Source organism: Alligator sinensis, unplaced genomic scaffold (assembly GCF_000455745.1).
Source record: "Alligator sinensis unplaced genomic scaffold, ASM45574v1 scaffold615_1, whole genome shotgun sequence".
Taxonomy (NCBI): Eukaryota; Metazoa; Chordata; order Crocodylia; family Alligatoridae; genus Alligator; species Alligator sinensis.
Window position 1 is genome coordinate 2,540,267 of NW_005841982.1, and position 17,903 is coordinate 2,558,169.

The window sequence follows — 17,903 nt, forward strand, 5'->3', positions numbered from 1 at the left end:
TATGCAATAAAAGAGATACTATATGTTCTTGGCAATATTATAGCAAATGGCAAATCATTGTTAATTTGTTTGGTATTCAGGTAAGGCCTGATCTGAAAGCCCTTTGAAGTAAGTGGGAATCAGATCACACCCTTACCAGTGCACTTGTTTGGTAGGCCCATTCTTATTTTCAGATGTGGGGCTGTACCACAAGCGGCAGAAGTGATGATTAACTATAAAAGTTAAAGAACTGGTGTTTAAACAAGCTCTCAAAGCTTCTTACAACATGAAGTAAACTGCCTTTCTTATTGTTCTACTCCCGGCTTTTCCCTTAGATGAATTAAAATTATCTACATTTTAGAATTAAGGCTTCAGTGCATGAAAGATGTTAATTTATACTAATGGTGTGTCAGATGGTGAGAGCAACATTTTGCCCCTTAAGACTAAGAATAAGAATATATTTTCTACTTACTAGACCTATTTGTAACTGATTTTACAAGATCAACATGGGATGTTGCACCTGGCTGATCTCCTTCCTTTGTATTGTTTCAGCTATTTTTTTCTTTCATTGCTTTAATCTCTTTTTATCCTTTAGTTACTTAAAAAAAAAAGTTTTCTAAGCCTAGATGTAGCCCACAAGTAGATGAAGAACTGGAAAGACTGTTGATCCCATACCTTATCTTTAGAGCCTACACCCCCTTGACTCAGACTACAGAGGTCAGGGTCAGATTGATCACCAAAGCTGGGGTCAGGGAGGAATTTTACACCATGGTCAGATTGGTGGGGGAAAGAGGGAGAGCCATGGTCCTCTTCCTTGGACCTCTAAAGTATTTTCTAATAAACTTTGCAGCAGCAGGATGTGGGCTGCCATGGGCTGCTTGGAGCAGGTTAGGTGTTAGGTTTTGTAATTGTCAGGGTTGACTGTAATTTTACTAATAGGTTAAACAATGGATTTGCATAGGATGGTTTGGATAGGGAGGGGAATAGAAGAGATGACCTCTGAAGATTCCTTCCAGTCCTACTTTCCCATAATTCCTCTGTGCATGATAAACCTGCACAGAAGAATGAAGGTGCATAACAATGTTTTTATATTCCTGCATAGTATATTTGGGCAACATGTCTGAGCACACTGGTGTAAGCAGATGCCCAGTTACTGCTTTCCAAAATGGTTAGTGGGAACTGTGTAGAAAAGATTTTGGACTGCACAGAAGCTTTGCTCTGCCCTTTAATGACAACATAGCTAAACCAGTATCAGAAAAATCAGTTTCCTCATAGGTTTAAGCCAAAATATTAAGACACAGTTGAAAAGACGCAGAGACATACTCTATTTATTCATGTATAAGATGAGGGCTTACATATGCGTACAAGAAACCTCATTCAATACATTATCTACCATTAAACAGCTGCCAAAAGCAACATGTGCTCAGTAGTAGAAACCAGCTACAAAGTTGATTAAGTGCAGCCAACATTGAGCATGAATATGAAATATATAGCCCACATCGGGTAAACATACTGTGGGAACCTTAGTTTTTGTGCGTGTAGCCCACTTGCTCTCCCAAGAGGTAATGAGCACCAGGCCCAGAGGTATTGCAATACCAGGCCAGCACTTGGAGAGGCCAGAGTTAGCTCTGACACCCTCCCCTGGTGCCAAAAATGTTGATGGGAACTTTGGGGGTGGGCTGGAGGAGGGCTTAAAAATAATGCATGGGTGTTTTCTCTGCAGGGAACTGGCACTGGTCTGGTGGTATAGCAACACCAGACCAGCACCAGGAGAGCCAGAGCCAGTCCTGACACCCTCCCCTTAGTGCCAATATTGCTACATTTGATATGCTGATGGGAACCCCCGCACAACAATAAGTTAGTGCAGCCTAGCTAAATAAGATATATGGTAGTGCTTATTGTGCTACTCTGAATACATTTTGATTTCCTCTTCACTCCCATAGTTGAGCTGCGTCTTTCTTTCCCATTTCCAATGATTGCTGTTTCATCACCAGCCTTAAATGTCTGGCATACATCACCAAATGGGGCCTCAAATAGCTCACCAGGAATCTATCTGTCATCCCCTCTCTCAGCCTGCCACATATGATGAATGTGGCTCTATACTCTAGGACATGGAGCCAACTCAGGTTGCCCTGTGCCTCATCTGCATATACATTTTTGCAGGATCCCAGGACTCTTGACAAGAACCCCCAGTTCCAGTGAGAAGTGGGTGAATGTATACATGTGTTTTACTGCAGAAGTGACTAATTAGCTCTGCAGTAAAGTATCACCATCTACACGTGTGCCCGTATTAGGGTGCTGTTGGATAATAATGTCCAGGACAAGTACTATCCTACAATGGAGTAGTTCCATGTGCCAAAACATATGTAGATAGTGACTGGGGCACAAGAGGTGCTACATTGCAGGGGCTGCCTGCTGGCTAGCCTAACAGTGGAGCAACCTTGTGCTCTGGAGCCAGCTCCTCTGCAACATATTGAGCTAGGTTGGAGTAGCCCCTGGCTATCAGACTGTCCTGTCCTGCTGCAGTCCTCCTGCCAGCCTGGGGTTGCTCCATCCTTCCTCAATGTGCTGCAGTCCCAGGCGCACATGTATATGCTAAGCCTGGGAGAAATAAACTCTAGCATGAACTGCGCCAGAGTTTATTTCTTTGCCCAGATCTCATATGTAGATGCACCCAATGGGGGCTAATTAGAATGCAGGTCCTTTCTGGGGAGTATCTGGAATACACACATATACCGAGATTTGCTCAGCACTGGGGTAACCATTAGGGCTGTGCGAAACTTCGGGTGCTGATTCTATTTGGAGGAGATGCGGCCCAATTTGGTGGCCAAATCTCAAAATCCAAATTGAATCAGGGGACCAAAAAAAGGTCTGAATCAATTCGGTGAGCTTTGACAATTTGGGCAGTCCCCACCCACTGGGGCAGGGAGCTGGAGCCAGATTTGAAGCTGGTAAGTAGGGGCTGGGGGAGGGGAGGCTGGAGGAGCAGTGAGGGGACCATGGGGGGACCCCTGCCAGGCCCCATCTCCTGCCTGCTCCACCAGCCCATCCCGCCATGACTGCCCCGCCTGCCCCATCTCCCAGCCCTTTAAAAAAAAGCCTCGACTCCCTGAGTGCTGCCCAGCAGGAGAGTGATCCCTGCTGCACCCCACTGCCCCACGCTGCATAGGGGGTTCTGCCGTGAGCCCCCCAACTCCTCCCACTGTCTCAGCTGCCACACCCCCATGGCTGCCCTGCCCACCCCAGATCTGGTCCTTTAAGAAAAAAACCTCTCCGAATCGGCCAAATCAATTTGGGGCAGTGATTCAAATCACCGAATTGAAGCACTGTTCCCTGAGTTGGCTGAATCCGAAATGAATACTAGCTGCTTTGCACAGGCCTAGTAACCATGGCTTGAAAATCTGTTGACTCTTCTTGGTGGGGTCTAGTCCAATAAGCTTTACAGTAAATCATGAATCTTTTATCTTTTGATTAATATCATGCCTTTGACTTTGGGCTAATGTTGGACATTCTCAGCCTTTTGGCTAAGATCAAGCCAAACTGGGGGCATTTGAACCCCAAGGTCTCTGGCCCTGGGGTTTGTATGTCGGATGCCTGCCTGGATTTGGGGAGTATCTGAAGTCCCAGACCAATGGGCCACTTCTTACCTGGTGGTAGAGCTACATAGACTAGGCAATTCAGATTTGCTCAGTCAAATTTTTGGAATTTGGCTCTTGGGCTTTGACCAATTGAATTTGGACCTGAATTAGCCTTGAGCCAGACTTAAAAAAATAGTTTGTACTATATATAAGGAGTTATAAAAGTGCTGCTTAAAAGTGTGTTTAATGGAATACATGTATTAAAACTTGCAGCAGTTTCAAAAAAGGTAAAAAACATCAATTCTGAATTAACTAAATTATTACAGGCATGTTTATTTCAAAGTCAGCGTTTTCAAATTTGCACTGCCCTCACGTATGCTCAGGGACAGCAGGGTCTGGCAGTAAGTGGGGGACAGGGAAGGTACTGCAGGAGGAAGAAGCTGTGGGGGCAGACGGCAATAAATATGATCCCCCTCCCGCCCAGATTTATTTTCCCTGCTGTAGCAGTGGGAGTGGGACAAATCCAAGGCAAACCTCCAATAATTAGATTCTATATTTGGAAAATTATACTAAAATTATAAATTTTCCATATATAGAATCTAATAATTGAGGGGTCATCTTATATTCAGGGTTGTCTTATATTCAAGTAAATATGGGTTCTCTCAGAGAGATGTAGGGCTTACAGTACCTCCTGGAGCTCTTCCCAAGGTGTTCCTTTTTCAGTACTGCCTCTCACTCAAACTGTTGTTGTTTATATTGGGATAGTATCAATGGGTGCATTCATACATACAGGCACATGCAGTTGCAGCAGCTCAAATTGCACTGGCACAAATTTGTACTGGAGATTTGTGTCTTAGCACACACTTGAATATGCACGTTGGTGTGGGGCAAATTGTGCCACTTAGGACAAATTGGTCCTGCTCAGCTTCTCCCAGATCTTAAGCAAGGGGGAGCTAGAGGCTGGGGCCAGCACCTGTGCTGGCCTCAGCAGTATAAGGAGCTTCCTTGGGAAGCAGCTCAGAGAACTTCTGAGGCCTAGCCAGTTGACATCTGGGGACACTATCCCCTTGGGCCAGCTGGACTGCTGAAGCATCTTTAACCTAGAGTGGTCCCTGCACCTTTTACCCACTGCAACAGTCTGGGAGTGGGGGCTGCTGCCTGGATGTGACTGTTGCCACCTGCAACAGCACCCTCCCCCTTGGACCTGCAGCCCTATGGCTTCACACCTGCCTGGGCTGTGGCATGGGCACTGTAGCAGAGCCCCCTGCACCTCTGGGCCAGCTGCCAGTGGGCCATGTCTGTAAAGTTTGCCTTTGGATGGCAGTGCTGACATGTCTCCTGATATGTGCTGACATGTGGTGCCCTCACTCTGCCATCTGGGTACCTATACTCCAGAAAATATGCTCCTTGTGGTGGCCCACTTCAAAGTGTCAAAGCATGTCCTTGTGGCCCCAAATAGCCAGGAGGTCAGCCACCTCATCTGCCCTCCAGCTGGGTCCCCAGTTCTGGCCCCGGGTAGGATTCTCTGCCTGGATCTCACAACTTGCCTCACCAGCAAATATGCTGGTGCTCCCTGTTTAAAAAACTGCAAATTCTCAGATAAGAAACCCAAATTATCTCATTAAAATGCCTAAAATCCATGTTCTTCCATGATTAAAATGAAATGCCTCTATATAGAGAGATATCAATTGGGCAATGTTTTACTGATATACTAGCTAAAGTACCTGTTCTTTGGCCTGGTTTTTATTTTTGTAATTGCAGTGTTTGTTTTCTTTCAAAGAATTTAGTACCACATATTTAGGTAAATAATATCATTTATTTTTAAAGAACATAGCACAACATATTTAACATTTAATATTTAGCATGGAACAAAAAAAAAGGCAAGCATCAATATAAGAATGACAATTCAATTGGAAAAAAAAGGCAAGCACCAATATAATAATGTCAATTGAACTGAATTCACTGCATCCAAAATAGAGTGGTACCAGTTTGTTATCTAAGAAGCGAAGTAGTCCCAATCAGTGGATTACCAGTGCTACTATCACCATAATAAGATGAATTCTAAATATCTATACATTTTCTTTTTGGTTTTTTATCATAGAAAAATCAGAGCTGCCTCTTCCCCCTTTGCTCAGGATGTTGGGCACTGAGCAGCCCCGGTATGCCAGTGCCCTGCCCCTGCCTTTGCCTCTCACTCCTAACCCACAGCCCCCCCCCACCCCAAGTGCCCCTCACTCTTGACCCACATCCCCTCCTTATCCACAGCCCCTGTCTGCCACCCCACTAGCTCCCTCCTGGCAGCAGCTCTGTCCCAGCACCTGGACATGAGTCCAGATGCAGCAGTCCTACCCACTGCTTTTTGGCTTTGAGCAGTACTAGCCCTTGCTGTTCTGCTCCCTGTGCCTGTGCCCAGGCCCCAGGATCCCCATGCCACTCCGGGGAAGCCCTTGACTGGGGTTCAGGGGCTGGGCTGGGCAAGCCCCCTCCTAAGCCAACCTCCCTCTGCACAGGATGCTTTAGGGGGAAAGGGAGGCTCTAAACCTGGCTTTGGGGTCCTCTCCTACCTGGACCGCTCCTCCCCCAACCCTCATCTCTCTCTCTCTTGCACACACGCCTGCTGCCACCTCCATCCCTCCCCCCAGCTCATCACACATGTAGGTGGTTCCTGGGACCAGGAGCCCCCACAGACTGCAGCCCAATCTCCCAGTACTGGTGTGGGCACGGGACAGGGCTATAGTGCAGCAGTTGCCCCTGCAGCTGCAGCTCTTGCCATCAGTTCCCAACCCATCCCGTTTCATGACTGGGCATGCAGGGTGTGATTTGGGGCAGGGTGGAGTTTGAGGCGGGGAAAGGAGTGTGGGGGTGGAGTTTGGGGGTGGTTGTAGGGTTTTTGGGGGTGGGGTTTGTGGCTGGGTATGTGGGTAGGGGGTAGTGGTTGGAGTGCGGGGGGGTTGCGGGTCTGGGGGGAACTGGGGGATTATGGATGTGGGGGGGACTGTTGGCAGGCAGGATTGCTCGGGAGTGGTGGGTCCCCTGCCTGCCCCCCTTGGGCAGTGCACAGCCTGCCACTCAGCCTACAGCCCCCTTGCAGAAGCAGCCGTGGCCATCAGGGTATACAAGGCGCACACAAATTGGCAAAGTCTCTCAGCAGCACAGCATGACCCCAGCCACCTGGTGCCAGATTGACACCCCAAGCAGGGGCCACACACCCTTGGGCCCAGCCAGGTCCTGCCCCCATGTGCCCTGTGTGGGAAGGGTCTGCACTGAGTCGAGGGTCTGTGGGTCAAACTGAGTGGTGAGAGGGCCACCCCTCCTGAGAAGTCCCCCCCACCCACAGTCCCCTCCACACCCACATACACAATACCCCCATCCCCACAGTCTCCCCGCCCCCCGTGCCTCCACCTACAGGCCCCACCTCCACGTCCCTACTTTCTTGGAACAGAGCCTGGGTCCAAAACCCTGCTGCAGCTTTGCCCCACTTCTATTTACCCCAGCATGATGTTACCAAATCTGCCCATTACTTTGGGGTGTGCTCATTTATTAGGGATAGTTTCTAGGGTCTTGGTGATTCTGTCAATGTGCTGCTTGTGTTACTATACGGAGCTGTATTTCTCCCTTCTGCAAGCCCTCACCCCCAGTGGAGCTATCTTGCAGGACTCAATCTCAATGGGACTGGGTTCCTCCAGTCACCAAATCAGTCATACACACAAACACACACAAATTAACGTGACACGCCTGACCTGGCCGGGCTGATCAGCATGGACAGGCTGACACCCTCATATGCCAAGAATCAGTTCATAAGAGCAACAATAAAATGCAGTCAGACACAAGCACACAGGTAAACAGAATCCCTCTGAATCCGGCTGGGTGTCCAGCTGACACCCTCATGGGCCAGCATTCAGTTCATAAGGGCACGTCTGAGTCAAACTGGGTCAATCAGCCTGTACAAGCTGATCCCCTTATGTGTTTCAAACTCAGCACGTCCCAATCTTTGGCCTCTTGATGAGCAGACCCCACAATAATTTGGGCTTCACAGGGATCTTTAGCATAGGTAAAAGAAGCGTTGCTGCAGAGCACGGGAGGAAAGAGAAGCAGAGAAGGAAAAATATACCCAATTACTACCAGTTTGACTATAAAAGTTATTTATTGCTAAGCATATGAAATATATAATAGTACTAGTAGTAATAGACATGCAAAAGAAAAACAAACACCAACAATGACAATACTACCCTGGTTTCACTAAGTATTTGGGGAAACTTAGCTCAAGCTTAACTGATACAGTTCAGGTTCAGAAGTTTATGCCTAGAAAGAAGACAGAGAACGCTGGGATCTCACCTAGTCCACGGTACTCAGGCTGCAAAGCTGACAGGCACAGTCCGTAGCACAATCCTTGAAGAGAGAGATGATCTGTTCTTCCAGCGTCCCAAGAACGACAGGGGATGGTGTCAGCACAGGGGTTTTCTTCTTCTCCTTCTTTCCTCCTGCTTCTACTTCTTTTCCTTCCTTTTCCTCTTCCTCTTCTCCCTCTAGCAGCACACACACTTACAGATTTTTATACCCTCAGTTCAGCTGCTTCGAAGCACCCTCAGTAGTGTAAATCATTGTCTTTTCTATTGACAAGGGGTTATCTGGTTTGGACCATCTCAGGAAACTGATTGATAATCAGGAAACACTTAAGATTAGGGAGTAACCCAAATACTTGGGAGCCAGCTTGAAATTCCTATGGGTGGCAGATATACTGATGGGATATCTCATGGTTTCTTCAGGAACAATAGATAGCTTGCAGCATCAGGATTTTGGATTTTTACTTGTTGTGCACAAGCCTCAGCTTAGCATGACTTTTCCAGATCTTACTATAGTCTTTTAACAGACTTAAAACAATTATTGGGGTGCTCATAACCTTTTGTGGAGAGGACTCCCACCAGTCGTCTCGGGAAAGATATGACAACACCTGGGATTAGGGCTCCAGCAGGCTGGATGCTGTGATGAACCCTTAACCATTGTTCAAATGTTGCCCATACCCCCTCTGACTCGGTCTCTTGCCTCAGCATTCCCTAACCCGGCAACCGAGTTTTAGTCAACCAAGTTTAAGTAGGCCTCCCATAGTGGGACCGGGGAATGTACGGCCCGAGATGCCTATTAAACTTAGAGCTGTGTGTATGTGTCTGGGGGGGGAAAAGTCCTTAGTAAATCCAGATTAGAACTGGTCTGATAAATGCTGAGCTGGGTGTGTGTGAACATGGGTTGATTAACATTGGAAGCACAGATTCCCCATCATGCAGCACTCTCCTGCTTCTCTGGTCCCAGAATTCACTGCAGTCTCTCCTTCAGGCTTTCTGTTTTCCATCTCTCATGTAAATGAGACCTAGGGCAGTTGATTCACTCTTGTCACCCTTATCTGGTGAGGGTCTTAGGTGCGTCTCTCACTGCATCTTAATCAGTTTCGTTTAGGTAGAGGAGGGGAGGGAGGGGGGGTGAGTCCTTTGTGAGTCAGACAGACTGCATCCTGTACCAGGGTTGCCCAAGAATAGAGAGCTGAGACGTAACAATGATGAAGTGTTCTGGGGCATGGGGCAACCATAGAGACACTCTGGCCGGGTGCCAGAGCATCTCCTTGTTTATACAGTCTCTGGATGCTTCAGGGAATGCTCAGGGAGAATGCCCTGCACCACTTTTTTTCAGAGCGTTTTTTTTGTTTTTTTTTAATACCTGGATTTCCAGGTATCACATTTAGAGCCTGTGCTGCAAATATGCAGCATAAAGAACATTTTTCTGTTCCCAGCGTGCCTTGTGCAGCATCTCAAACTGCTTTGAGATGCTGCAACAGGCATGTGCATGCTCATCTGGACACACCCAAGGAGTACAAGGACAGAACAAAACATGCTCTAAGAGCTGTGCTTCAGTTTAAACTCCAAGCCTTTAGAATTCAGGAAGCTTGATGATATTTTAAAAGCTATAACAAATGACTGACAGTGTAAAAACAGAGTGTTTTTAGTACAATTCATTAGAAGTATATCTTGATGCTGGTCCTGCCACTTCTGGATCTTTTGCTGCGGTAGTTTGGTCTGTGTCCTTCTAATATTGTGAAAAACCATAATGCCTGCTTTAAAAAATAGCATGATGTAACTAACCTGTATCGGAACTGATGGCCAACCTAAAAAAATTAATGTTTGCTACTCATATTGTTATTCTGTAGCATGCATGCTGGTAAACATAATAGATCAAAAGTCCTCCCATGAAGGAGTAGGTTGAAGTCTCCATAGGAAATTTCATCAGGAGACACGGAGTATCCTGATTTTGTACAAAGGTTTGTTGCATTTTAATCTGTTCTCCAATGTAAAAAAATATTCTAGAAAACAACTCAAAATGCAGAGAGAGGAAGGGCTGGAGAAGGCTTATTGTACTATCTTTCTCTCTTGCTTTCTTCTGTAAGAACTTTGGAGAGTTCCTTAAAAACTTGGCTGTCATTGACTGCACTGCTAACATTAAATTCACTACCTGCAAGTAATTGTGCTTGCATGTCTGTGCAAGAGAAAGATTGATATCTATCCATACACAATTCATTTAAACTGTTGTTGATTGATGTAAACTACTGTAATGCTAAATAAATAAATAAGTTAGAATCTCCTGTATAAAGCAAGAGACTGTGCTATGGCCAGGTTTGCTAAATGGCATTACATTTCTCAATTAAGATATATATTTCAGATATATATTAAATGTATTTAAGATATATTTTCAGCAGGCAACATGCAGAAGTGGAGCTGCCACAGCTGGACTACTTCAGTACCTCATGTAGCTAGTTTAGAGCTATCACAGATACCTCTATACTGCTTCACACTCTTCAGTGTAAAAGTATTCTAATTTCTCCATAACTCAAGTTATCTATCTGTAAAGTGGATTTACAGGAGGGCATTGTGAGGTACTTTGAGAACATCTGAAGACAGGCATTAGAGAAAAGTCCAAAATATAATTCTGTCAGTTGCTTTTTTAGCTTGCTATGCATTCAGTTACCATTTGAACAGAAAGTCCATGATGTGGTTTGGAGTTCTAAGTGACAGAGAAATTATCTTCTTGTTGTTTCATAGTGGCTAGGGTCAGGAGGGACCTGAACAGATCATCTAGCCTGACCCCCTGCCATAGGCAGGAATGAATGCTGGGTTCACAAGACCCCAGACAGGGGATCATCCAACCTCCTCTTGAATTTGCCCAAGGTAGGGGCGAGGACCACTTCCCTGGGAAGTTGGTTCCAGATTTTGGCCTCCCTAACTGTAAAATATTGCCTTCTGATCTCTAACCTAAACCTATTCTCCATCAGCTTATGACCATTGCTCACCTGTTCCAGGTGGTGCTGGGGAGAAAAGGGCTCTGCCTATTTGCTATTGATCTCCCCTGATGAGCTTGTAGGCAGCCACCAGGTCCCCCCTCAGCCTCCTCTTGCTGAGGCTGAACAGGTTCAGGTCCTTCAGTCTCTCCTCGTAGGGCCTGTCCTGCTGCCTTCTCACCAAGCGGGTGGCCCTCCTCTGAACCCTCTCCAGGGTGGCCACATCCCTTTTGAAGTGCGGTGCCCAGTACTGGACGCAGTACTCCAACTGCGGCCTGACCAAAGTCGCATAGAGGGGGAGTATCACCTCTCTGGACCGGCTTGAGATGCACCTTTGGATGCATGACAAGGTATGGCTGGCCTTGCTGGCTGCAGTTCTTCAATTTCAACAATCTTAATACAGTATTAAAAGAAGCACAGTAATATTCTAAAGAGAATGCTTAAATTACCAAATTTGGGTTCAGAACATGACCTGAATTTTGGAAAAATGGGTGTGCCTGTTTAAAGATAATTTTATTCTGGTAAATATTGCACTACATCAATCAAGTCCATCCAAAGGTTTTGACATTTTTACTATGTTAAATGAGTGACATAGTTCATGATAAAATTTATAAAAATGTTTTCCTGTTGTTACCAGCTCTAAAAATGCCAGCTTTATTTGTTCTGATGTCTAATATCTACTAGTGCACTTGGCTTTTTTAGAGACAAATAACTAAATTATTGGCTACCAATGTAAGCTGTTGAATTGGTCATGATATTCCTGGATATGCACATTTTGTTGAAGAGAAGTTTCCTCTGGTTTTACAGTCTGTTTCAAATGTCCTGCATCCTGGGTTAGAAAATGTTTCTCCACAAGTGGTGCAAACTGTGTATATGCTGCATGTACTATCTCTCTTTACTGAACATTTTCTGAATGATGTCTCTTTCACTAAGAAAGAAAAGCAGTTGATTACTTATGAGAAATGCTTTTAACTCTGCAGGGAAACCTTCATTGAGATCTGTCATGTTCATTACAAAGGGGAAAAGTCTCTCCTAGAAGACTAAGGGTGCAGACAGAAGTGACAATTTTCACCCATTCTGGCCACAGAAAACAGTTTATAGCCATGAGCAAATACAAGTACATGGCTGCAGACAACCTCAAAAATGCATGAGGAGTCAGATAAGGAGCATCTTCTGTGACTTCTGTCTGCACTGCCTCCTAGCCTGTCACTGTTTTAAGAATGGGAGGGAGGAAAGGGATTAGAGGAAGTTAGGTCTGGGGGGGTGGGGTTCAGCCCCCAATGGGAGGGTGGGGCTGGGTATATTGCCCCCACCCCACAAGGTGTGGGGTTCCAGTTCACCCACCCACCCAACCTCCAGTGCTGGCTAAGGAACCCCTAGAATGAGATCCTCCACTCCCTTTCCCCCTCCCATTCTGAAAAATTTGCAGCCTCACAGGGCCCAGGAGCCATTGCTTGGGGAAACGGGCTAGATTCTCCTCTCCCCCGGAAGCAAAAGTGAACTCAAAATGCTTCCTGTAACTCAAAATGCTTCCTGAAAAGTGTTCTCAGTTACTGTGAGGAGTTGCACTTCTGTCTGCACCCTTAATGATTCTGCACCATAACAAGTTTCATCTAAATCTCATTGAAGTCAATGGCTGGTCTTCCCATTCATTACAGTGGGTTTAGGATGAAATTCAAATCTTTTTTCTCATTGGGAAAGCAGGAAGAAAGACAAGGTACTAGAGATATGCTCTAATTATGCTGCTATTTTATTAATATGTTTAATAATTATTAATACTTTTATTATTGTAATTAATCTTGGAACTACAGGTCATTTCATAGATTTCATAGACATTCGGGCTGGAAGGGACCCTGGAGGATCATAGAGTCCAGCCCCCTGCCCAGGGGCAGGAAGTCAGCAGGGATCATAGGATCCCAGAAAGATAAGAATCCAAATGTGTCTTGAAGGTGTTCAAAGTGGCTGCTTGAACTGCCTCTGGTAGCAGTCTATTCCAAACCTTCGGGGCTGGGACAGTAAAGTTCTTCCTTATGTCCAGCCTGAATCAGTCGCGGTGGAGTTTGTGACTGTTTGATCTTATCATCCCTTGGGGCACTCTGGTGAACAAACATTCCCCCAGGGACGTATCTGGTGGCCACCTATATGTTTATCAGGGAGATGAGCACCCCTGATAAACATATAGATGGCCACCAGATCACCCCTGAGCCTGCGCTTTTCTAAGCTGAAGAGTCCCATGGCTCTCAGCCTCTCATCATAAGGTCCATTTTCCTGACCTCTGTTCATGCATGTGGCTCTCCTCTGTACTCTCTCAAGCTTCTCCACACCCTTTTTGAATTGTGGAGCCCAAAACTGGACGCAGTATTCCATTTGCGGCCTCACCAAGGCCAAGTACAAGGAGAGAATGACGTCCTGGGATTTGCTTGAGAAACATTTATGGATGCAAGCCAGCATTTTGCTCGCTTTACTAGCTGAAGCATCACACTGAAGGCTTATGTTCATCTTGTAGTCAATCATGACCCCCAAGTCCCTTTCATCTGTAGTGCTAACCAGCGTAGCACTGCCGAGCCTATAAGTATGCCGCAGATTTTTCCTCCCAAGGTGGAGAACCTTGCATTTTTCGGTGTTGAACACCATCAGGTTCTCATCTGCCTATTTCATGAGCCTGTCAAGATCTGCCTGGATCACCCTCCTAAAGGTGTGGATGCTTTACCCTAGAGTTTGGTGTCATCGGCAAACTTGGCCAGCCCACGCCTGACACCAATATCCATATCATTGATGAAGATGTTTAACAGTATAGGCCCTAGGACACAGCCTTGAGGGACCCCACTGGTGACCGCACATCAAGATGATTGACTTCCGTCAACCACCACCCTCTGGGTCCTACCGTGGAGCCAATTCCCCAGCCAGCGTATTGTGGTGAAGTCATGATTCCTCATTCCATATTTGTCTCCCTATAGTGAAAGGGTTGCCATCAGTACCCATTTCCCTCTACAGCTGGTCCTCAGCTAGGAACCTCTCTTTGCTTTCACTATATATAAGTGTTAAGGGCTTGTCTCCACATTGTACCAGACCCTAGATGCTAAAGCCATGTTTACCTCCTTCATGTCTTCTCTAAGTCTAGTTCAAGTTCTCATTTATCAGGGAACCAGCCTCCAACAGAAAGACTACCTACACTAGGCACCTGTCACCAGGAGGCACCAGAAAATAACTTGGCTGAGGCTTCATTGCTTGTACATAGGGCCAGTAGGTGTTAATCCAGGGGTGGGTAGTTATTTTGGCTGAAGGGCCACTTAATGAATTTGGCTGAGCTCTTGAATGTTGCAAGGGTAGCCCCGCCCTTTGAGTGCTCTCTTGGGACTGGAAGTCCTGCCCCTAACCCCTGATCTTTTCCACTGGAAGTTCCTCCCCTTGCTCCCAGAAGTACTCCTTTTGGGGTCGGGGGGGCTGGGGAGAGGGGGAAGGTGCCATATTAGAATCAGAAAAAAAATCAATTCATATACTAAAAGTCAAACATCTACTATAACATATTTTAATTTTATTTTAAAAAAAGTACAGGAGGACAAGCTGCTGAAGGCAGAAGGTGTGCATGCTGGCTGGGCTAGGCCCCTCTGCACATGAGGTTGGGATCAAGACAAGCAGGCTGGGCAGGGTACAAATAATTGGTGGGCACCTTTGGGCCAGATGAAATTGCCTGGGGCTCTGGGCCTGTATTTTGCTCACCTCTGTGTTAATCTATGGTTTCTGTAATGTATTCCCATGTTTAGGATTCATCTTTCCCTCTAAACACTAAAGTGGTTGGAGAAGTCTTACCATTTGACTTTGTTTCCCTAAAAAATCCTTCCACTTCATACCTTTTAGATTCAACTGCTTACATTCTCACCCACAGATTTAATATATAAATCTCTAGGTGGATCTTCATAAAGAAATTAAAATTCCCCTATCTTTATCTAAAGTAGCCTATATTTAACAGAGAATGGGGAAAAATCTTTGAGAAATTGATGGACTTTAGTCTATTTTCTCAGCTTTGCCCTTGTTACGTATGGTTTTTACAAAGCTGCAAAAATTTGCATTGTTTGTCATTCTAAATCTTATGTTAGAGAACAAACAAGCTAATAATTTTGTAGGAACAGAATAGATCACATATAGAAATGTAATAATATAGGAAAACTATAGGCAGTTAGCTAGCCTGTACAATAAGAAAAGAAAAGGACATTTGTCAAGGATTTATTCATAATGCTATTTTTACAGTGTGAGATAAAATTTCACATAAGGATAATGAGTGCTCTCAGTCAACTTTACCCAGATTTTGACCATGTGTGGAATTTTCAAATGGACTAACATTATAAGCATTTTTAAAGCAATTTTAGCTTTCATCTAATTACAGGTCAGTTTGACTTAGACATGGGCAGATAATCTTTTCTGTAGCACTTTAAGCATTACTGTTCTACAGAAAGCTCCTTCAATTCTTCTGTGATTGAAAGTGCAACAGAAGTACTTTCTTTGTTAAGAAGGGATTTTTTTTTCATTTCTTCGTTTCCATGGTGTTTTGACAGATCTTATTTGCTTACTTGTGTGGCTGAATAAAATAAAAGCTACAGCTTTCTGAGCAACAGAATGGATAGGTTATATAAAGATTATTTTTAATTAGAATTATGAAGGGAAAAAATCAAACCTTTCTGTTATTAATGGGAAAATGTCAGATTTTGGCCACATATTCATACAGTTTTCAACCATTCAAAAAACTTTGGAGCTTATTATTTTAGAGACTTAAGATCTGATCTGAAGCTCATTGTAGGCAATACAAGTCTTTCTATTGAATTCGGTGGTCTTTGGATTAACACCTTATTGTACTGGCTGCTGCTTAGAATTGCATCCCATTATTGAATTAGGTAACAATGTGAGGGTGTTGTTACATGGTAAAATTCAGGTGCACTTATTCTATGGAATATTATGTGGTATTAAAGTTAAAATATGCTATGAGCAGTAACATATTTAAAGTTAATATTGCTTCTGATCTGCACAGCTTGGACTTGCAACTAGAGGGCTAGTAAGCAGCAGGGCTGTGCAAAACAGCACCATTTCAGTTTGACTTCCTTTTTGCCATTTTGAAGGGACAGTGTTTTGTTTCAATGTTTTGTTTTGAAGAACTGTTCCATTTTGTTTCATCAAAACTTTTGCTGTTTCGACATGTTTTGACGTTTTACCCATAGGCTATAATGGGGAATCAAAAAACTGCCTATACCTTTTTCATTTCTTGCCTAACTTGAATGAAAACAGAAGAGATGGTAGCCCCTGCTGAGGCCACAAAGCCTGCCAAGTTTCAAGGAGATAGGTGCAGGGGTTTCTGGGAAACTGCATCTCAACATGCTGACAAGCAAAACTCATGATGAATTGTATGTGTGTTAAGGCATGCCCTAACTGACGCTGGGGCCTCTACATGACACGGTAGTGTGCCCCAATGAGGCCTCCTCCCCTACAGCCTCAGCCCAGTCTGCCACTTTAAATAACAACAGGTAATAACTAGGCCTGTGCAAAGTGGCAAGTATTCACTTCGGATTTGGATTTGGCCGATCCAGGGGACAGTGATTTGATTCAGTGATTTGAATCACTGTCCTGATTCAATTCAGCCAAATCTCCAAATCTCTAAATCAGGCAGGCCAGGCCCATGCCCAACCCCTCTCTCAACCCAGCAATGGCTGACCCAGCTCCAGGCACTTGTTAAAAAAAAATAAAGCCCTGGCTCACTGAGTGCTGCCGGGCAGGGGTAATCCATGCTGCCCCCCCACTGCCCCACGCTGCATGGAGGGCTCTGCATGAGCTCCCCCCCCACACACTCCCCCAGCCCTGCCATGGGTGCCCTGCATGGGCCAGCTCTGGCCCTTTAAAGAAAAAAAATGAAAAAACCCCGGGACTCACCACTCCTGCCAGTGGAAAATGATCCCCGCTAACCCCCACTGTCCTGGGCCACATGGGCTCTGCATGATCCCCCAAAGCCCCAAGGCTGCTGCAGGAGTGGTGAGTCCCAGGGTTTTCCTTGGCTTTGTTTTTTCTTAAAGGGCCAGAGCTGGCCTGGGCGGGGCACCCATGGGGGGTGGGGGAGCAAGGGGAGTCAGGGGGGCTCATGCAGTGGGGGGCAGTGGGGGACAGTGGGGATCGCACCCCCCCTGCCCAGCAGCACCTGGTGAGCACTGGGGCTTTTCTTTAAAGTGCCAAGCTGGGGCTGAATCTCCTCTGAATTGAATCACCACCCGAAGCTTTGCACAGCCCTAGTAATAATTTAGAAAGCAACACACTAGCACTAGCATCTTAGGCAGCCAAACTGTCACAGAGCCTTTCTTTTCTTTCCTGCAGGAGACAGCCCCAGCCCTAGGGCTCAGATGTGCCCAGGGCCCTGTGTCCTTCCAGTCAGCTGACCGGGGGACAGGTGCTAGGGGTGTTGATCTAAGGACATGGCACTGGCAAACAAGGTTCTTTGGGTCAATCTAGTATATTTTAGTAAACCAACTGAATAGTTAGAGAAATATAGCTTAGCAAGGTTTCAGGTTGAAAAACCCTTCATCAGGCTGAGGAAGCACCTGTACTTTGTGTGTGTGCTGTTCCTGGTTGGAAGGGATAGTAAAGAAGCCAGAGGCTGGCATGATATGCAAGCAAGAAAGCCAGTCAGTGAAAATGGAAACGGAGGCATCAGGGGGTGAAGGAGACAGGCTGGGGTAGAGGGCAAGGGGGATGTAACAGGTAAAAGTGGAGAGATTTTTCACAGATGAGCCTATGAACTGAACTTCATCAACTTCCTAGGTACAGAAACTCATGGACTCAATATAGACATTGGAATTCTGACACAGTACAGCCTGCCAGATATCTGACTCCCCAGGTATCATCTGCAATGCTGAATACCCACCACAATGCATGGGCTGAGAAGTAAAGGAAGACATAAGATGTATTTCATCTGCTGTACTCCTAAAGAGGGATTTTGCTTTGCACTGTTCCTCATTGAAACAAGTACTTCAGAAGATGCTTCCTAATCT